Below are 23,586 nucleotides of genomic sequence, written 5' to 3' on the forward strand. Positions count from 1 at the left end.
TTAATGTACACTTTGGAAATACATTAATCTGAATATTTTACTGTAAATGTACATCATCAAAGTTTGGAGAAACATCCTACAGATAAAAATGGTGGGAGAGACCTCACATTGAAGAGCCTTGTAAGAAATATTAGAGTTTATAGTTTATCCTAATGGCAGCTGCAAGAGCATTAAAGATCTTAAACAGGGTACTAATGTCATTAAATTGATTACTTACATAAATTATTCTGGCTATAGCATACAAAACTATTGTCCAGGGGAACGTTTGGAAGCTGGTGTGCATCAACTTTCCCTCATAAGTTTGTACTGCTGGAAGTTATATAGGTCTTTATGTCTGACCCTGGAAAGTTGTAGATTTCATAGCAGAACACTTACTTGCTAACTGATTTCTGCCACCTTGTTTCTGACAACTATTCTTGTTCCATTTGAGGAGTCTTTAATTTCCCTGTGGGTCATGCTTCTCTTGAGCTTTTAATTCTTCATCCTTCTCAACTCTGTTACCTTTTTCTCACCCCCATGCACTCCTTTTGTTACAGAAATTTCCTACATCTGGTCACAGTCAAACATCTCTCTCTAACCATCTGCTGTCCTGCCAACTTCCTTCTGTCCTCTCAATGCAACAATTATTTGGTTTCACCAAGACTCCAAGTTGACTGGCCCAGTGATTCTCTCACTACCAATGAATGTTTCCTCCTGCTTCTCCTCATCTTCCATGTGACATTACATGTCTTAAGCCAATTATGACAACTCATGCATTACTTCTCCTTGTGATTGGTTCATAGATAGGAACGGCATCAGATCTGACACCATGAAACGTGCTAGTTCTACATGGTATTTCTTTGCATGCAAGAAAATGATGGACAATGCTTCATAGGAATAGAGTACCAAGATTTGCATTAGTCTTGTGGAGAACACGAGAGCAATCTTATTGTAGAAAATGTGACACATTAAAGATGGAAGATCTGAGCTGTGGAAAGAACTTGAGTCCAGGGGCATGGGGTTAAGGCACTGTTGAATCAAGCATTCTGATTCCCTTTTGGATTTACTGTGATATAGGAAACTTAGTCCTATTATTTTAAAAAGTTAAGTCAGAAATTTTTCTCAAAAAAAGGGAGAGGGGGCACGGAGATGGCTCAGTAGAATAAGCACTTGCTTGGCAAGTGCAAGGGCTTGAGTTCAATCCCTGCTTCTGAAAAAAAAAAAATTCTCTTACTTTCCTTTTCATTTTCTGAGGCTGAATATATTCAGTACTCTGGTGAGGTGGGTTAGATAGGACCACAGTCTGACAGTTGTTTCTGCTGGCAGGTTTTCCTCCACCTCATCACACCACTGGATTCCTTCCACATTCATTTCTCCATGAAACTACTATCCCTCCAGAGATCTTCACTGGACCCTTAATAGACATCTACAAAATAACCTGTTGATGCTGTCCTATATCAACAGCTCATTATTGATTACTGGCTTTACCACTTAACTCAGATTCTTTTATTTGGCTTATTTTTTTTTTAATTTGCGATCTTTGTGCTGTAAGATCAAGCAAGGAAGCAGAGAACAACATTTTTGTTTACGAGTGTCTGTCTGACACCAAGACCAAAATATTTTGAATGAACAAATGGAAGAAGTAAAACTGGCTGAAATCCACATGCTACCAGTCTCTTGTTCTAGTGGGGAGAGGTCTGTTTCTTCATGAGAGCCTGAGAAATAAGCCATGGAGCTCAAAATATTAAAGTCTATTTATGTACAGCTGGGGCATAAGATGGGCTACAAAAAGGTACACATGAGACATATGGGGAAGTTCTAAGAACATGGTTTTTAAGTTCTTGATATGGATAGTAATGGATACGCGAATTTATAAAACTTATCAAACACTACATATTTTACTAAGTTAAAATTTTTATTTAATAATACTGGGGAAACAGAGTCATTGAATGTGCTTATTATAATCTTCACAAGCTAAAAATAAGATAAGGGCTTTGAAAGAATTATCTGTCAGTATCAAACACTGGTTTAGCTCTAGCCTTCAATGTGCAGTATCTGAGGGCAATTTGAGCTCTGATTTTCTTTAAGGGTCAATATTCTTTTGTTATGTTCTCTTTCCCCTAGCTTTTCTTGCTTTTTTTCTGCAAATATGTAAGATAAGCCAATTTGCTACTTTTAAAATATTAATGACTACAAAGAAAAGAGAATAATTTCCACTGTAAAATTATAATCGATGATGGAAAGTGATAAAAAGCCAAAAATTTTGTGTGGGAGAATGTGGTTTTCAACGTCTTCAGAGAGTTAGAGCTTGCATTTGTCCGCTTGTATTGCTTTAACCAAACACCTGAGGCAGGGCAATTTATAATAAGGGGAAATTTATCTCTTGATTTCCAGAGGACAGAAAGCCAAGGTCAAGTGCCAGCAGAGTCCATGTCTGCTGAGGCTTTTTGTTCCACAGATGACACCTTCTGCAGTGCCCTGGTATGGCAGAGGAGCAGAAGGACAAAGAGGGGCTGCCAGCTTTTCCTATCTGAAGTCTCTTTCATGAGGGCACTAACTCCTTTCATAAGGGTAGGTGATTTAATCACTTTCTTTAATCACTTTTCTTTTTTTTTTTTTGGTGGTGCCGAGGGTCAAATCCTACCTCTTAATAGAATTCCATTTTGGAATTTTTTTTTTTTTTTGTATTTTTTAGGGAAGGGTCTACAGGATGTTCAGGGTCTCACTATTAGATCAGACTCGTACTGATTTGCCTGTTTACAGCCTCCCAATGCCATGAGCCACCATGCCCAGTCTCAATGGCCATCTCAGGGCATCCCGGGGACGGGACTGGCATGACAGGCCTGGGGATCGAACCCCCAGCCTGTGCACCTGCTTGCAGGTGCTTCCATCCGCTGACCTATTTGGCCAGCCCCTAGAAATCTAATCTTGATGTGAATTTTGCGAGGATACAAATATTTGAATCCTAGTAAGACATCATTCCTTCAATTGGTAAAAGGAAGTCATGGAGGAATTAGTACATGGGAAGTACACATAATAAAAAAATAATAATAATCTGAGGGCTGGCCAAATAGCTCAGTGGATTAAAGTGCCGGCAAACAGGCATAAGGGCCAGGGGTTTGAAGTAGGCACAAGGGCCGAGGGTTCGACCCCTGGGCCTGCCATGCTGGCCCCATCCCTGGGACATGCTGAGATGGCCATTGAGACTAAGCATGATGTCGTGCACCTGTAATCCCAGCTCTTGAGAGGTTGTAAACAGGTGGATCACTCTGAGTCCAATCTAGTAGTGAGACCCTGAACACCCTGTAGACCCTTTCCTAAAAAATACAAAAGCAAAACAAAACAACCTGAAATAAAAAATGCTCTAAAACATGAAATGTTTTGATGCATCAACATGATGCAATGGTGAAAATTTCCATTCTTGACCTGATGGTCATGGTTAAAATTTGGATGCAACAAAAATACTGTATATTATACTGAAACAGAAATGAATTTTGTGCTTAGGCTTAGGTCCACCCCCAAGATGTTGTATATAAAGAGTCCCAAATACAAAACTCTCAGAAATTCAGAACTTCTGGTTTCAAGCTCTTGGGGTCGTAGGGGCTTAACCTGTGATATTGTTGTTCTTGTACAAACAAAGCTCTTTCTGGGGACTTAACAACATTGAGGCTGACTCTGGCGAGGTGGGTTGTAATCTCACATCTGGAAATCCAAGATCTCATTTCTACTGATGCTTTGGAGAGCAAAAGGATCGCACGGGGTGGTAAAGATTTCTCACCACAGTGTGAGAGTTAGGTCTGGAGATCTGTATGACATTCCGTCAATAATTTTGTAAGTATTCAAAAGTACATCTTCAAGTAAGGATTAAAACCCGGCCTGAGCACTCACCAGTAGACATGGAAGCCGCCACTGAGAAACCCCAGTGCCATAAGGGCCGTGGTTCTGACAAGGACCAGCAGGACGGGACTTTTTGACTTGTGTGATGGTGATGATGCTCTGCGTAACATGAGTGTGGAGATGTAGACTTTTATCATAAGTTCTAGCTCAGTTTTCAAAGACTTCATTGACATTTTATAAGTGACTACTCAGTTCTATATATATGTGTGTGTATGTTCTATATATGTGTACGTTCTATATATGTGTATATTATATATATATGTACAAATATATATATTTTTTCTGTTCTCTTTTCCTATAATTTAATACTTTGGAAAGCAGTGAGCATTCTATTTTCAAGAAACAGAAACCTGAGATGTAGGAAGTAAAGAAAATGTTTTGTGTAACAGGTGCTGAGTTGTGGAACTAAGATTTGAAACCAAGCCTCTAGGAATGTTTTGTCTCTCTTGTTTATTCTTTCTTTCCTTCCTATCATTTTCCCCCATCAGCTTCCTTTTCAACATTTTATATTTTTTATTTAAACACTAAAAAAGAATAAATAGTTGGAGCTGAAAAAAACTGATGTAGGATGCCTCAGTCCTCACCTCAGCCACCAAAATCCAGGCTGGACAAAGGTTGTGGCATCACCCGATATTTGGGAATCTGCCCAGCAATGGCACTAAATTTTCCTGGCTGTGTCCCACTTTTCACATTTCCCATTTGCTAGTGAAAATCCCTCCTTCATTAGTTCCAGAGAGTCCCTTCACTACACTGAGGTTCTACATCTAATAATCCAGGCTCAGATCCAGTGAGCCCTTCCAATTCTTTACTGCTGTCCCTTTCCCAGCCTCTGCCCTCTTGTGGCTTGCTCATTCTCACCTGCCAGACCCTGCATTCCTTAAATGCACCCGTTGCATGTCTTTGTGTCCTTGCAGTTCATGTATGTGCTGCCTTGCACATATCAGATGTTCCATGATCTTGTATCTGCCACTGGATCACTAAGAGGCTGATGAGTAGTGTGTATAACAAAACTCAGCATTTAATACCTAGTTAACTTATGCAGTTGGCTCACAATAAATGCTACTGACATTGCTAATGATTGAGAGAGAAGAATCTTCTTTTCTTAAGATTCTGTATCCATAGCTATGCAGACAGAGGTTATCACACAGATAATTACTGATAAAAGAAACTTGCTGTTTTCATTTACACCTAAGTACCAGGTGTCTGGGGCTGCATTGGTCAAATCTGCTAGCTAACATTTTAATTCCTGGATTCTCCAAAAACCTTACAGATAAAGCCAGAGAATTGAGACATCTCAAGGAACCAAAGAGAACTTGAGTGAAGTCAGGCAAGAATCAACTTGAATAAGGAGTGACAAAGAGAGCAGAGGTGTCACTTTTATCTTTATAAAAATGATCAGTCCTCTCCCTGCATTTTGGTAAATGCCAGGTAGATAGATGCCTATTAAGATGATGTTGGAAGAGCTGAATGAAATTGCTGAGTGAGGTCAAGAGTGGACGGTGGGAACAGGAATTTGGTGTGAAGATAAACTATGTCACCTACTACCACCTGTACTTCCCTTCCTTATTTACTACTTTCAATGAGGCTTTCCTCCCCTTGTTATTGTTAGGTAAACTCTGATGACTGTATAGTTAGAGAAAAGTTGGAATCAAGAGGGAAAATGAGGCAAATGTTCTCCAGGCACAGCAGAAGGAGGAAGCCACTTGAGGTCCACGCATGTGTGAGGACAGAAAATAAGAGATGAGTTCAGCGATGAGTACTGAGTCAGTACAGGTGGGCAGCTTTGGGGGAGACTTCTCTAGACATCTACCAGTTAAGGCAGACATTGCCTCTTGCCTTTGTTTTCCTTTTTTCTTTCTTTCCTTTCCAATTTATCAACTTAACCATTTATTAAGCACATTATAACATGCCTATAGAAATATGGCTTAACTGGGCATGTGATATATATTTATATATTTGCGTGTATACACATATGTCTGCACAAATTTGAGACTGCAACAGACTTCTCAAGGTTGCATAAGAAAAGAATCAATTGCTATAGAAAATAATCTGATAAACCTCTTTCTAAGGTTGCAAGCCTTAATATTAGTCATTTTACACTTTTAAGATAAGAATTAACCACAGAAAACAAAACAAAAAGAATCTCTTTTGTTGCCATTAAAATTTTGCACGTGTTATAATATAAATCTAAAGTGACTGCAAAGCCTCCTGTGTATAGAGATGGGGCTTTTAGAAGATGCCAGAGTCACAGGAACTTGGTGAGTAGATCAACCCATTGCCAGCATCATAATTTGCTGGCCTTACAGGAAAGCAGTGGACGTGTGAGGAGGTGTTGGTTGGAGCCGTGGTCTTGGGGATTACACTGGCCCCAGCCACTTCAGCTCGGGCTCTTTCCTTTGCTTGCTGGCTGCCATGGATGGATGCCTTTCCTCTTCATGGCCTTCCACCATGATGTTCTGCTTCACTCAAAGCCCAGGAGCAATGACACCAAGCAGACACAGATTGAAACCTGTAAAATCTTGGACCAAAATATAACTTTCCTCTTTTTAGTTGTTTTTTTCAGAGAGATTTAGTCTCAGTGCAAAAAAACTCACTAATATGGTAAATATTATAGGAGTCATGTTTCCAATATTTTGATTTTCAAATTTACTAAGCCATCTTTTTCTTACACACTAAACTACGTGCATTTGAAGTGTGCAATTTACCCATGAAACCACCTCAGCAATAGTAATTCAAACACACCTATCATCTCCCAAGGAGTCTCCCAGCCCCTTTAAGATTTGCAACTCTCTTCACCCCTGGCTTGAGTTCAGGCAACCACTAAGCTGGTTTTTGTCAGAGTGGATCAGTTTCCATTTGCACAGATGGGACTGCACATGCAGCTGGCTTATTTCCCCAGCACAGCACCTCTGAGATCCATTCACGGCACTACTTGCAACCCTGGCAAGTTCTTCTCATTGCTAAACAGAATCCCTCTGCCCAAGTCACTCCATCGGTTCCTCGGCCATTCACTCTTGGATGGACACTGCTTTTCTCCAGTTATGGGTTGTTGGGAATGAAATTTCTCTGACTTCATGTACAAGTGACTATGAGGATAACATTACATGAAATGCATCACACTCACAAACTTACACATCTCACAGTTTCTGTTAGATGAAAGAGTAAGATAGAGAATTATACCTAAAGAGTAAGATAGAGAATGGGAAAGAGGGAGGTAGTTCTTTCTTAAGTGCCAAGGGATCTAGAGAAGGAGGAAGGGGGGATGATGGGAAGGAAAGGGACAAGAAAGGGTTAAAGAAGTGTGGTGTGCATGGCCTGTCCGAGCCCCACAGAAGGCACACAGACCCTATGTGCTGCAAACATGTGCTAATTGAAAAACACGATCAGGTGTGGCATGGTTCACACATGTCCTCTGGGAGATGAGAAAGTCATGGCTCAGAGATGAGATAGCTACAAGGGCTCAGAGGTAGCCAACATCTTCGGGCCAGTAGTCAAATAATCCTAGGTTGATGTAAAAATCTTAGAATTTGTCTTTTATATCTGTTTTGAAAGGCTTTCCATGTTTATGCCCCAAGCCATGGATTTAATCTACTCAAACATGTGTATATTGTCCATACCATTTTTTAGATTAAAAAATAGTTAAAAGTGATTATGAAGAAACATTTAAATAAAATAAATTTTTAATCTGAAAAGAAAAATAAAAGATAGACAAAGTCTGGACTGGACCCACTCAACTTCCAACTCAGGCTTTTTTTTGAACCTGGCCACAGTCCGATGTTCCTGATTCAAAGTTTAACCCCTTTGGAGGCCAATCAAGGCCACCAGTCTGGGTCACTGTGCTCATTTCTCGATTTAGTGTGTTTCCAGCTAAGCCTGCTGAGCCAGTGCTCAACACTGGGCATTGCCTATAGGGACGACTATGGCAGGGTCCCTGGCAAGTGTGGAGTGTGATCTGCAGCATTATTACCAAGGGAAGGAGAGAACAAGGCTCCGATTGTGACCAGTAAAGCACAGAGGGATCCTAGGTGTCTGGGGGCTGCTTGGGAAGTGGGGGCTATGAGCATTGGGCACAAGCTCAAGAGTCACAAACTCAAACACCTCCAAGGGGACATGGCCAAGAGCTCCCATGACTGAATGCAAGGGGCTACTCTTTGTAGAATGCATCACTTCTCAGGTGTGGCTGACTTGAACCACACCGGTGGCACTAGCTGCCATAATATAAATGACAGAAGCCGGCTCTACTTCCATCAGCAGATGCACGGATAGAACCACGTGGTGTATGCACTGGATGGAGTACTAGCCTGCCATAAAGAAGGATGGATCTGCATCTTTTATAAGAAAATGAATGGATCGTGAGACCATGACAAGTGAAATTAATCAGACACAGAGACTTCAGTGGTTCACATTTTCTCTCATATGAGAAACCAACAATGTAATTAATCTAAATAGCAAAATAAAAGAGATAATAGTAAGTGGGAAGGCAGATTCGGGACACAAAATCTGTGGAAGGAAGAGAAGGGTGGGGAGGTAGAAAGGGAAGGTAAAATGACCAGCACGTGCTCTGTATATGTAGCAGTTCCCCAAAATGAATGAATGGAATCTTGATGTGTTTTAGACCCATATTAATGCCGAAACACAGCAGTGCTCCCTGCCCAAGCACTGTTTCATTTATTTTCTGTGCTCATACTCCCACTTTACTGAGGAGAAAAATTAAGTCATGAAGAGTAACATTTCCTTTTCTCAAGAGAAGTACAAATATTTTGCAATAAAATATTTAAATTACTAGGGCATTAAGGGCTAAACAAATCCATCTTCAAACCAGGTCCAGTTGCAGTTTCAAAACTTGGACTGGGTCCCAAACTCCCTCAGCTACTGAAGGAAGAAACTTGTACTGCATCCTGAAATAAAGGAGAGAAGAGGTGGGGCTTGATAGGGGATGGATCCAGACTTTGATTCTCAGAAAATGTCATTCTGATATTTAGATGCACAAGGTCAGGACAAGGTGGCCAGAACCCGAACCAGAACCCACAGAAGCAAATGAGATACTCAGAAGACAAAATAAGAGGAGATGCCCACTTTCAGTTGTGGGGTGCCCCCCAAAAAACCACCCAAACCAGATAAAAAGAGGTGGAAGGGTTCAAATTATACCCTCAAGAATTCGAGGCTTTATCTTTCTTCTGAGAGGTAAAGCTGAAGCCAAATGCTGTGTACCAAGGCAGGTAGATGGACAGGAAAAAATATTATTCTTCATGGCTTCATTTTTCTACTCAGTAAAATGGCAAAAATGCACACAATAAGTGAAGCAGCATCAGATCCTAGCGTGGGAGGGTGGTGTGGAGAGAACGTGAGCATGTTCCTGGCCTCACGTCACAGGTTTGCACCCTTGGTTGGGAAGGAATTTTTCTGCCTTTGATTTCTAGAGACTTCACACACTGTTCTGGTGATCTGGTTCAGGTCCCTGAGAGTTAGCCTGGTGGACTCTGGGGTGTTTCCTTCTACTATAGGCAGTGAGAATTGCCTTTGGTGACAGTGTGTGCATTAAAGAACTTGAATCCTACAGAGTACTTATGATGACCTCTTGGGGGAGGGGCACAGGGCTCTTTCTGGCAGCTGGGTCTGGATGGTACACCCAAGATAGCTATGGTCCTAGGTAAATCACGTGACTTTCCTAGGTTTATTCCCTTTTGCAAAATATGTTTCGTTTAGGTTTCTAAATTCATTTTGTTTTTAAGAGAGCAAGGATTAATTAGAGGTAGATATACAATGCACTCAAGAGTGGAATGCATACTCAGAGAAATGAGGCCTCTAGGGTTCTTTCTAACTGCAAAAGAAAAATATATGTTTGTGATTGAGCAAATGAAGAAAAATGAAAGTCTTGGAGATTCATCGTCTGAGGTCACTGTAGGACTTGTCAGACTGTGGTAGAAGCAGGTTCTTCTCTACCTAGAGAGTTTTCAACTTTTCCAGCCTTGTGCTCCTGCCTCTGTGAGAAAGAAGCCAAGCACAAGGCCCTTGATGAGGGGATTTTAAGTGTCCAGGAAAGCCCTTGGCCTAAAGACCTGCCCTGAAGATGATACATTCTTCTTCCTCTTCATTGCTGTTTACTGTGTTGTGGAAAGCAAATTCACTCTGGAGCACCTACCCTCAAAACCTTTTTCTGGTCCTGGGAATTGAACACAAGTCCTCTACACTAAGCTGTATCCTTAGTGTTGCCCCCCTACCTATGTCTCTACCTTACCCAGGTTGGTCTACAGCATAACTCTAGCTTGTAACCCTTCTCCTTCAGCCTCCCCTCTTCTTCAGGGATTACAAGAGTGCAATACAGTGTCCAACTTGGAAGCCATTTCTAAAAATGGAAGCATCCTTGTGGAAATCCTTCCCCCAACCCCAGGCAGCTCTTGCTGAGTGTCTCTCTCCACCTCTTGGAAAGAGAGATCAAGGATTAAGAGACCAAGTTAACTGCCAAAGGGTTAACTTCTTTCCAGGCTTCTCACACGTGATGGGGTGATTGGGTTCCTCTGAGAAGAACAAACTTGCTTTTTTCATTCACCAGGAGCCAGGTTCCTCTGAATTTCAAAAGATGGTATGGTTCAAATTGGTCCCTGGTGAAATGAAAATTAAAACAACATTGAGATATCATGTCACCCCAGAAAGAATGGCTATCATAAAGAAATCACCCAACAACAAATGTTGAAGAGGCTGTGCGGAAAAAGGAACCCTTCTCCACTGCTCGTGGGAATGTAGACTGGTGTAACCATTATGGAAATCAGTGTGGAGACTCCTTACAAAAGTTGGACTGGCATGTACCTCGGTAGTGTCCCAAATTTTCTGATCAAGAAGATTATGGGGCCAAAGAGGAAAGTGATCGATGACGTAGAGTGTGCCTAAGGAGAGTCACATGGGGAGAAGACACTCTCTCAGGCTTTCACAGAGAGCACATTGGCCAAGCAATGGCCATGACTCATCCACATGGCTGCACTGATGAAGGTTCTACAATCTGAGGTACAGGATCTCAGGACAAATCCTGAGGGCATTTCACTGACCTTCTCAGACCAAAAAGCTACAACTCTTGTTGCATAGGTCCTGCTTTACCTTGGTCTTAACCATCCAGTAGAAAAGTATGAAGTCGAAATATAAGAAATAAAGCCATGCTGTTGGGTTGAGCTGTGGGGGACTCAGGTCAATAATTTCTGACATTGCCAGTTAAATATAAGACCCAATGCTATTATGGGCTACTGGACTCTTTTAGAATATTTTGCTGAGTTTACACACCTATAATATTCAATAACGGAACTTAGAAAAAATGGGGTATACCGATGAATGTCCATTTTGTATCTGTGTATTCAAAGAGGTTGGGATAGATATATAGTTGCATTCTCTTAATGAATAGAATGATTTTTTCTAATGGTGTTTGTAAATGGGATCACAAGTCCGCATCTTGTACAGCAATTAACCACTAAGAAGAATATATGCAGTGTATTATTTGTTGAAACTGTCCTTCTGATATGATTTGAAACTGTCTCATTGCTATCTGTTTGTCAATAAAACTTTGAAAAAAAAATAAAAAAAAAAAAAAAACTTTTGATTTTGAAACACACACAAAAAAAAAAAAAAGTTGGACTGGAAATCCCATTTAATCCAGCAATTCCTCTACTGGGAATTTTCCTGGAGGATCTGAAAACATCATATCATAGTGATATATGTGTGCCTATGTTTATAGCAGCCCAATTTGTGATAGCCAAATCTTGGAAACAATCAATATGACCATCACCTGAGGAATGAATGAAAAAAATGTGGTATTTTTATATGATGGAATATTACTCAGCTATAAAAAATGATAAACTCAAAGCCTTTATATTGAAGTGGATGCCACTTGAACATATACTCATAAGTGAAATAAACCAGACCCACATGTGTAAATATCATATAGTTTCCCTAGTATAAGAACTCAAAAGAAGAAATACAAATAGAAAGGTATAATACAACTAAAGGAAAGCAAGAACTTGAGGACTAAATAATTAAGAGAGGGAAAGGAGAAGAGCTAGGAAACATGACAGGGGCTACCCATACAGTTATATGTACAAGATGGGTAGGTCAATGATCCTGAGAAGCTTCAGAAGAGTTTTGAATCTAGCAGTTAATTGGAATGATTCTCATCCTGACTAACAATGTATACTGACACATGTGAACTAAGATACTGCACTGCAGATGGCAATTTGTAATAGTAGATTCCTGTTGGAGTGCCTGTCATTTTGGTCTTCTGAATATGGGCTGCTTGTCATGACAGGCCAGTTGTTGTCGTGCTGTCTCTCGGGTGGATGATTGTTCAGAAAGAAGGGGGTGGTGAATGAAAGCAAGAGACAGGAAAAGGAATGTTGTGGGACTGTCCTGCTACAAGGTTGTATATGGTTAGATTTCTGGACTTACGTGTAAACATAAGAATTATACAATTCTTTATGCCTATTTTTAAAATATATTCTAATTTTTAAATGTTTTTTCATCATATCCTGTAAGGACTTAAAGTTCAACATATCAATACTTGATGAAAAATACCTGTTCCATGTTATGCCTAAGATGCTTGATATTTAGACTGATAGTGAGGTTAAGCTTAACAGCCTAGGTTGTATGGTAATAACAATAAACTTCTCTTCTGGAAGGTAAACAACTTAAGTTTACAGACAAAAATCAGAGAAAAAGGAGGGCTGCAAGGAAAGCCAACATTTTGGCCCTAGCCTTCCAAGGTCAATTAAGACTCAGGACATATAAGAACTTGTTCTATAACATCATGTAACTCAATAGTGTCCCAAATTTTCTGATCAAGGACAGTATGGGGCTGAAGAGGAAAGTGACTAATGATATAGAGTGTGCCTAAGGAGAGTCACATGGAGAGAAAACATTCTCTCAGGCTTTCACAGAGAGCACATTGGCCATGCAATGGCCATGACTCATCCACATGGCTGACACTGACAAAGGATCTACAGTTTGAGGTACAGGAGCTCAGGATAAATCCTGAAGGGATTTGACTGACTTTATGAGACCCAAAAGCTACAACTCTGGTTGCATAGGTATTGCTTTATCTTGGTCTTAACCATCTAGCAGAAAAGTCTAAAAATAAAGTGTAAGAAGTAAAGCCATGCTGTTATGTTGAGCTGTAAGGGACTCAGGTCAACAATTTCTGACCTGCCTGTCAAGCAGAAGACCCAGTACTATTATGGACTACTGGAGTCTTTTAGAATATTTTGCTGAGTTAACACACCTATAGTATTCAAATGAGAGAGCTAAAGAAAAAAAGGGGATACAGATGAATGTCTATTTTGTATCTGTGTATTCAAAATGGTTAGAATAGATAGATAGTTACATTCTCTTAATGAATAGAGTGATTTATTGTAATAGTGTTTGTAAATAGGATATCATGTCTGCATCTTGTACAACAAATAACCACTAGGAAGAGAGTATGCAATGTGTTAATTATTGAAACTGTCCTACCAATTTGATTTAAAACTGTCTCATTGCTATTTGTCTCTCAATAAAATTATGGAAAGAAAAGTTGATCCCTGAAGATTTAGAGGTTTTTTTTTATCAATTCTATTGAGAAACACATAGCAATGAGACAGCTTCAAAACCGATTAGTAGAACAGCTTCAATAATCAGTATGTCGCATACTATTGTCTTCTTAGTGGCCATTCATAGTACAAGATGCAGACATGATATCCCTATTAGTACAAATCCCTCTTCTCATTGAGTTAAGAGAGAGCAGCTATATATCTACCCCAACCATTCTGTATATACAGATACAAAATGGTCCTTCATTTGTATCCCCCTTTTTCTGTCTAGTTTGGTCAGAGCTGCGTATTCCATTGCCATTCAAACATTGTAGGTGGGTGAATTCAGCAAAACAATCCCATCTAGTCCAGTAGTCCATAAGGATTTAGAGGGTTTTTTCCCTTTTCTGAAAGTAAAAGCTGAAACCAAACCTTATGTAACATGCCAGACAGATGTATAGAGAAACAATAGATGTTATGAATGTGCACTATGCACAGGGAGGGCAAAAACATTATTAGCAGCTGGCACTAGAATTCCTTTTTGGGGTACTTGATTTCTTTAGGAAATTTCTTCGATTAGCCTTGTGGCAGTGGAACCTTACGAGCATAAATTAACAGGCAGAACAGGAAGGAAAGTGAGGTTGTTCTGCATTGAAAACAGAAGGACAAGTGGGGAAGCGGTAAAAAGACAAAATTAACATGGAGAGAGGTTGCCAGGTGGAGAGGCACTTTGGGCAATAACAGTAGCAATTGTCCTGGCCAAGGATCTGCCATGGGAGGCTTGAAATTTGGCAGCGTGTGCTGTATCTCCATCATCCATGCAGCATGAGTTTCTATTCCAGTTGAAGAGATGTAAAAGCCGACTAGCCTGAGGTCATGGAGTCAGGAACAGGAACAGGAACAGGGGTGTGTGTGTGTGTGTGTGTGTGTGTATGTGTGTGTGTGTGTGTGTGTGTGTGTGTGTGATGCAATCTTCTCAAGAGTTTGGTGTATGCATTCTGCTCTCAGAGAGCACTCTCCAAGCATAACTGGGATCAGTTCCAACTCTGGGGTGCGACCTAAAGGAAGGCCATTTCACCTGTGTGTGACTGACTCAGTTTACCTCTTTGTAATCAAGAACAATTTTAGTGTCTACCTCATAAAGCTGTGGTAACAATGAGAACAGTATGAGGCTCAAGCTAACACAATGTATAAATTATTACTTTGTTGGCTCCCCTCCTGCCCTAGGAGAAAGGCCAGAGGCTATCAAAATCATCCCCAGTTCTCAGATGAAGCAAATGAGCCTTTCAAAGGAAGAGTGTATGTAAATTCAGAGTCTAGAGCTTAGGGTATGAAGGAAAGACCCACATCATTCTGATAACTTCTCAACATGCTTCACATTATACTTGTGACTGAAGTATTGATTCAAGTTTAGGTATCTTTAATGTATATAGAGATACAAAATCAGAGATTGTATGAGATCAAAGTCTATCAGGAGGTATTTTTGATAGAGAGAGTTCAGGAAAATACTTGTACATGGTTCACCTACAGGGGTAGAGCCCAGGGCAGTGATGACAAATGATTGTGAGTTAGATACACCAGGGCTGGTGTCACAGTTGGAACCGACCTTTATGATACAGCTTCATGTACAGGGCCAGCCAGGATACCTCAGAGTTGTCAGAGCAGGAAAGTTCATAGGCAAAATTAGAATACACTTATTTCATCAATTTAAAAGCTCATGGATATATATTTGGAAAGCAGTACAGAAGGTTACAAGATTTATGATAGGTGCCAGTAGGGCAGAAGGGTCATGACACCTATATTGCATTAGCTAATTTTCTTATACCCCTCTTTCCCCCATCCATCCTTCAATTTCTATATTTTCCTTGATGATGGTAAGATTTCAAGTTTAAGAACTGTGGCTTTGGGTGGGGCACAAGATAGATGTTAACCAGAAGCCACAGTTCCTGTGCTATTGGAGAGATCCAAGGGGAGTGAACAGCATCCTAGATAAAACTCAATGGCCTGCTCGTAATATGCTGCGTTTCTTGGGCAGAGCTACCCTTGAACTACAATGGAGATTGCCAGTACTGGGTGCTGGGACATCATCCTCCAGCTTATGGATGGGTTTCCTCATCACCTACCATCTAGAAAGCCTTTTCAGTTCATTTACTTTGTGTTTATTCTTCATGTATATTAGCTTCAGGACCTGTGGATACTGAAATCCACAAATGTCCAAGGCCTTTTCAGGACATAAGGTGTGTTACCTATATTTATCTTCCCATATATTTTAAATTGTTTGTTGATCTCATATATCACCTAATGTAAATGTTCCACAAATGCTCGTTCTAAGGTTTAAAGAATAATGACAAGAAAACAGTCTCTACTTGTTCAATGTTTTCCAAACATTTGTAATTCATGGTTGGTTGAGTCCATTGATGTGGAACTCATTACTCTAGAGGGTTGACAGTACTCTTGTCATTTCCTGCCTTGCATGTCTCATACATAAGCTACAAACATTCATGCTTAAATTCTATTTCCTATAATAGAACAGGAAATTTTAAATATTTCCCCATAATTTTATTGATAAACAAATAGTAATAAGACAGTTTCAAACCAAATTGGTAGGACAGTTACAATAATTAACACATTGCATACATTCTTCCTAGTGGTTAATTGCTGTACAAGATGCGGACATGATATCCTAACACCATTAGAACAAATCCCTCTATTCATTAAGAGAATGTAACTATATATCTATTCTAACCACTATGAATACACAGATACAAAATGGACATTCATCTGTATACCCTTTTTTGGTTAAGTTCCATTATTTGAATATTATAGGTGTGTAAACCCAGCAAAATATTCTAAAAGAGTCCAGTAGTCCACAATAGTATTGGGTCTCCCACTTCACTGGCAATGTCAGAAATTGTTGACCTGAGTCCCCTTCAGCTCAACATAACAGCATGGCTTTACTTCTTATATTTTGTTTCTACACTTTTCTGCTGGATGGTTAAGACTGAGGTAAAGCAGGACCTCATCCACATGGGTGACACTGACAACGGTTCTACAATCTGAGGTATAGGATCTCAGGATAAATCCTGAGGGGATTTTAAATATTAACTAAACAAGTACATATAGTATCTGACAAGTCGTTTAGGAGTTCTGAGTCACAGAATTGCCCAAAAGCACCAATGAGGTAGCAAATATAAAATGAAATGTTCAGAAAAGGAAGAGTGGTGAATACTGATTTGTAAACATTGCTGCAATATCAACCTCACATGAGTGAGCCAAGTTCTCTGAACCTCAGTTCCATCATTGGCAGCATGTTGACATTGTCTCACATGCAGAGGTGAGGATGAAACTCAGTCATCTTTGGAAAGATTCCCATCCAATAAGGAATGTAAAGGAAGTGATAAGGGAACACTTCCTATGCCTTAATTGCCCCCTGAATTTATACCATGTAGTCAAAGCTAAACAAAGCTTTCCTACCATTGAAAAGGAATCCAACCATTCTACCGGTGCCTTGGAGAGGAGTGAAGACTCCACGATGTATATAGAGATACAAAATCCGATTATGCTTTAGATTTAAAATGTCCCCCCCCCCAAAGCCTCTTGTGTTTGAGAGGCAGTTGAGTCACGGGGCTGCCATGCTCAATAGTGGACTGGTCCACTGCAGAATCCATGACAAAATGGCCTCATTGGGCAAGACAAGAATGTGTGGGCCTAACCAGGATGGGTACTTCCTCTGTCCCCAGCCGCTGTCACTCTCTGACTCCTCGCAGCCATGATGTGAGCAGCTTTCCTCCACCGGACCCTGTTGCTGTGCTTTCCTGCCTCGGAGCCAGCTGACCATGGACTGAACCCTCCGGTGACCGCGAGCTGACCCTAAGTCTCTCTTCTTGAGTTCTGGGTGCCAGGTATCTTCTCCCAGTGATGGGGAAGTGGCTAGGGTAATCACCTCATCAAAGGCCCTGTGTCTGAATACAATGATCTTCTGAGGTGCTAGGGCTTAGGAATTTAACATATGAATCTTAGGGGATGAAGTTTAGCCAAGCCTCTACTATGTGTCAAGAATTATTCTCAAAATAATCCACCATGGTTGGGTAGTCCATAATAGTAGTGGATTATCCATAGGACTGGCAATGTCAGAAGTTGTTGACTTGAGGCTTCTACAGCTCAGCATATTAATATGGCTTTACTATTTATACCTCATTTTTATACTTTTCTGTTAGATGGTTAAGACCAAGATAAAGCAAGACCTAAATAGCACAATATTTAAATAGCAATGGAATGCCTATTTCTGACAAGATGAAACAAACAAAAAAAGAGGATACAAATGAAGGACCATTTTGTATCTGTACACAAAATAGTTAAGATAGATATACAGCTACTTTCTCTTAATTCCATGAGAAGAAAGATTTGTACTAATAGTGTTTGGACAGGATATCATGTCTGCATCTTGTACTATGAATAACCACTACAGAGACAACAACATGCAATGCATTAATTATTGAAAACATTCTACTAATTGGTTTTGAAACTGTTTCATTGCTATTTGTTTCTCAATAAAATTAATAAAAATAAAAAAGAATTATTCTCAGATGCTAGAAATGCAGCAGTGAGTGAGATAGGGAGGATGATGAGAGCATGATGAGTATTAAAAAGGATGAGTGACAGAGAGACACAGAAAAACTGGCATCTTGGCATTTCTTTGAAAGAGTAGAGAGGCTTTTGTTATGTCTGACCCATCTGAGCTAAGTGACACAGGCTTTTTTCTGGAACTTTCTTGGTCCAAGTCCACATGGGGCTACGTGTTCTTTCCTTTCTGGTCCATACTAAGCTTTTATTATTGTACGTTCTTCCTTACATGCTAATTATTTTTGCATGTGTCTGACTTCCCTGTACATCAGGAATTCACCCAAAATAACAATGTTTTCTTATTCATCAAGCTGGTGCAGAGCCTGATGCAGTGCCTGGCATGTAGAAGATGCTCAATAAATGTTTGATGAAGAAATACATAAAACCAGAGCGGGATCTGCTCTGTAGGCTTTGCAGGCAGAGGCCTGTGAGATCAGGCTGTGGGTGAGATGGAATTTTAATAAGCATTGGAAAATTCAAGAATCTGGAACATCTAACGGCTGCTCATCTGCCTTCCCTGCTGTCAGCTGCAGGGCTTCTGAAAGGCAAAGCCAGATAAAAAAATTTGGTGGGCTGGTTAAAATAAAACTCCAGAGATTGAACATTTTGTTTTAGTTTTTAATTGTGAAGATTTTTGCAGGAATGGTATAGATAGCCCCACTTACCTGCCGAGGTAAGCCTGAAATCATGATTTGTTCTTCCTTGAATCTTAAAAGTAAAGGAGGTTAGAGGAAGGGGAGGATGTAAGTGGAGGCATTTTAGGGATAATGTGCGTGAGTTCTTACATGCCAGACCCTGTACTCGACCCCGTACATGCATAGCTACACTTAATGGTCACATCAACAGGGCTGATCTAATGCCTTCACTTGGCATATGAGAAAACCACTCCCAGTATTCGAGTAACCAGCCCCAGGACACAACTTTCAGGTCTTAAAGTCAGAATTTATCCAGGCATTTGTGACTGCATTCCCTCTAGTTGACTCTCTCTCCCCAGGCCTCCTTTCTCCAAAGATGCCACAGTGGTTTTCTTTCACCTCTCCAGTTGTTTCTTCCCATAATGCTGCTGTTGTACAATTTTGAGCTATGTCCTGAACGAGCGCTCCGTGCTGACTGGAGCTATGATGTGACCTTGATCTACTCACTGCACTGACACTGTACCTACCAAACCTCTGGGGCCTGTAGATTCTGTCAGAAGAAGTGTTAACAAGCTGAGAGACAACAGTAGAGCTGAGAAGTCATTTTCATTTATTTTTCTGCCTCTTTTTTCTTTTCGTTTTTCTTCAGAGCTTGATATTGCATAGGAGGAAGGACCAAGAAAATTATCCTGCAATAAATCAGTTTGCCAAATTTTGCTCTGCAAGGCAATCAGTGTGTGACTCTTTTTCCAAAGATATAGTCCTCTTGGCTCATTTCAATAATTTAAACTGGATCTTTGATTACTACACAAAGAAACATCATCCTCCAAAAGTGTAGCTGCCCACGTAAGGAAGAGATCAGTCCTGGCTACCTCTGGATCTGAGACTAAAAGTCGTTTTGGGGAGTTTGTGATGATAAGACAAATGTTCAAGAACTTGGTAGCTCATCTTCTTTAAATCTTTTGACCAGAAGGTGATTTTCTGTGAATCTGCCCTTGAGCAGTCTGTCCTGCATTGATAACTCACCAGCATCATTCTTCTCCCATGTTATTTGTGTTGCAGGGTGAAAAAAAAATAGATGTTTGATTAAAGAGACTCATTTGCCCAAGTCAGGATGATGCAAGTGATTCTTCTTCCTGATATGACGTCTAGCACCCTAGTGACTATAGTCACCTGGAATGTTTGTTAAGGTGACAGCTCCTATCTGTAAAAGGATGTCCAACTCCATTATCCTCTATGCCTGTGTGATCCATGAAAACAGGACCAATAGGAAAACAATTACATATAATAAGAACACACAAAGGGAACTCAAATTTGACATGCATTCTTGCTTTCTGAAGTAGAAAGAAGGATGGGTGGTTTATTCTTTTAGCAATTATTTTTCACTTGTCTCAACATTTTGCTTTCCATGTGGCACCAAGGACTGGTTCTGTTTCAGGATGGTTCAATCACATTCTATTTATTATAAGCCTCATTTCTGTTATCATTACATTGTAATGTACAATGAGATACATACAATTCCTGATAATACAGAATAGTTAAGAGCCTTGAGATCATTTTCTTGCAACCAAATAGTCCCATATGAGGGTGATGGGAGACCAGGATACCTGATTCATATCATTTATGTCCAGTCTACTTCATAATCTCATTTTTTCTGCCACAAGATATAGCTTGTCACTTTGCCACTGGCTGATAAGGTTTTGATACAAGTCTGCAAACAACTGATTTGCTATGATCTCTGTGTCGAAGCTCTCTACTGTTAATCTGCATTTGCAGCTTCTTTTCAGCACTAGCATCACTGTTTCAGCTGCACCTCAGATCACAAGGTCGATCCAGTCTGTGGTCTGGGAGATGGGGACCCCTGATGTCCGTGACTGAGTCACAGGGACCTCAACTTCTATTCAAGATGTTAGAATTACAAGCATGTTATCATTCACAGACACTTAAATTGTGGAAAGATAATTCATACATACACTAAATGTGTCTTACTATTTTAGCAGAAAAATATATAAATTAATTACGACACTTAATGGAATAAAGACTGTTATTAAGAGGTTTTTCAGCCAAACAAGTTTTGCAGAAAACTTCCAATTTTCAGATTTCAGAATCCTTAAGAAGGGATAGAAGAGCTATTATGTAGAATTAAAAGAAAGTATGGACTTTATAGACTCATTTTTAGGTCCTCATTTGTTCTGGAGAAAGGATTTTATAGAGAGAAATCATAGGGTAGCCTCAAACTGTGAAGCTTAAGGGTCAGGGAAATCGCTCCACTGATTCTGCTCCTCATCCTCAACTTTTCTTCTTCCTTCCTTTCTTTCTTTTTTTTTTTTAATTTTATTTATTTGTGTGTGTGTGGGGGGGGGCAGCTCAGCCCACCAGGGGGCAGGGCTGGCTGGCATGTGGTGCTGGGGATTGAACCACGGTCCCTATGCTTTGCTAAGCTTATTCTAAGTAGGCGCTTTAGACCACTGAGCCATCTCACCAGCCCCTCTTCTTACTTTCTAAATTAGAAATGGAGCAATTTAAAATGGAGAGAGGAATATTTTTTTGTTATTGTTTAGTTTCCTGATTTTTGTTCTTTTTATAACATTATATAAATTCATAGAAGCAATCAGATATGACAGCAGCAATAAAAATTCTTAATGCTCAACAATAAAGTCCTTGCTATGTAGCTATTTATTTTTCTGACTCCATCAAAAGATTTTTCCGGGACGCACCAGAGCAAACAACATGGTGAAGTCCGGGGCGGGGGAAGAGTGGTAGCAGCAGGAAGAAAGGTTTGAAAAGGATGGCCTCTGTAGCAGATCCTCAAGAGGCTGGAGTCCCCAGGATGGAGTGATGGAAGGTGGGGTCCAGCTCCCGAAGGTGACTGCCTTACCCCTAGGCTTCAGCATTTTTGAAATTAAGAAAAACAGAGGTGACACAATGTTCACATGGTGGAAACAGCAGCAGTGGAAGGAAAAGTTGACTACTAAGAAAGAGTTTAAAAAAGAGAGAGAAACTATTGGTGAGAAGGTTCCACCAAAACCAGAACCCAAGACTATTGACAACCAATGAGTCTACGATGAACCTACAGTAGACCCTAATGATGAAGAGCTTGCTTATGATGAAGGTATAGATGAGTTTGCTCCTTACTTCAACAGAGAAACTTCTCCCAAGATTCTCATCACAACATCAGATAGACCCATGATAGAATGGAAAGACCCCGCTAGCAGCTCTCAACAGTTACACACAGCTCACACGCTTATTATAGAAGAGGACTAGCTCTGAAAAAATTATTCCACAGTGCATCTCAAGAGATTTCACTGATCTAATTGTGATTAATGAAGATCATAAAACACCAAATGGACTTATTTTGAGTCACTTGCCAAATGGTCCAACTGCTCTTTTTAAAATGAGCAGTGTTTGCATTAGAAAAGAAATTAAGAGAAGGAGCAAAGACCCAACAGAACATGTACCTGAAATAATATTGAATAATTGTACAAGGTTGGGTCATTCAATTGGACATATGTTTGCTTCTCTTTTTCCTCATAATCCTTAATTTATTGGAAGCAGGTTGCCACATTCCACAATCAGAAGGATTACATTTTCTTCAGATTTCATAGGTACATATTCAAGAGTGTAAAGAAAGTGGGAATTCAAGAACTTGGACCACGTTTTGCCTTATAACTAAGATCTCTCCAGAAAGGAACCTTCGACTCTAAATATGGAGAGTATGAATGGGTCCGTAAGCCCTGGGAAATGGATGCATGTGAAAGAAAATTCCATTTATAAAGTACTATAGAAATAAATACTGGATTTTTCTGGGAAAAAAAAAATTTTTCAGCAAAATCAACATTATACACAATTCCACGATAGGGAAATTTTAGAGAAGCAACATTTCTATCAAATGGTGTATGCAAGGGATGATCAACAGGTGCACTGAATGTTTAAATTTAGAAATTTTATTACAGTAAAAGGAACATTGCTATTGCCCTTCAAAGCACATATGGTTGATTTGAACACACTTATCTCTTCATTCTCGCCACTGTCTGAAGCAGTTCTAGAAATCCTCCTTTGTGAGTGACGTTATGGGGTGTAACCAGAAATGCAGCGAGAGCTGCTGCCAAGAGCCATCCAACACGAAAGCAGGCTTGTGAAAACATTGCAGTGCACCTCAGCCCCCTTCTCCCTAGGGCCTGGCACTCTGACTTCTGGCTCTTCCCCCGAATCAAAGGGTCATGAAAGTCAAACATCTTAGATGGATTCAGACACTAAAAAGGACTTCTCGACCCACCTCTGGAAGTGGCAAGGGTGATGGAATAACAAGTGTGTTTTCAATGAAGGAGAGTATTTTAAGGGATTTGATGGCAGTGTCTTCCATGGTAATCACTTTAAAAAAAAGATCAAGCACACACAAGGTGTGTTTTGACCACACGGGGTCACACGGGGTGTTTTGACCACAGCTTATTTTTTAAGCAGGCTTCCTTCATTATGAGAAAAATTATTGGAACCCACCATTTATGTTGCCATTGGGAATGAAATTTTTAGGCTATGTTTTCTCTAGGACCTGCCTTAAGGTGTGCTTGAGAATGTAGGCATGACCACTGAGATTTGTACTGCAAGACAGTATTGGTCTCTGCACACACCTCTACTTTCCAAATCATGGCAAGGTTAGTGGCTCTGTCTTCAAAATTTGACATGAAAACTAGAGAAGGAAGTTAACAAAAAAAAACTACAACCAAATATTCAAGTGGATAGTAAATGTGAAAATCCATTCCTTCCTCTTGTTAACAAACAAAATGGGACTTGGTGACCTATACCAGCTCAGCCACATTGGGTCCCATTTGCTGGGTTCAAACCTCAGTTCCTCCCTCAGGCATGCCCCTGAGCTCATAAGCCCCATCTCATAATCCAAAGTGGAGTTCAGA

General features: G+C 40.1%; 1 pseudogene; it reads left to right on the plus strand.

The window, feature by feature from the left end:
- Positions 1 to 22,450, plus strand: part of LOC101563170 — a 178,272-nt pseudogene extending 155,822 nt beyond the window's left edge.
- The last annotated feature ends 1,136 nt before the right edge of the window (positions 22,451 to 23,586 follow it).

The sequence above is a fragment of the Octodon degus genome, unplaced genomic scaffold (genome assembly GCF_000260255.1).
Source record: "Octodon degus isolate 3935 unplaced genomic scaffold, OctDeg1.0 scaffold00006, whole genome shotgun sequence".
In the NCBI taxonomy this organism is placed as follows: domain Eukaryota; kingdom Metazoa; phylum Chordata; class Mammalia; order Rodentia; family Octodontidae; genus Octodon; species Octodon degus.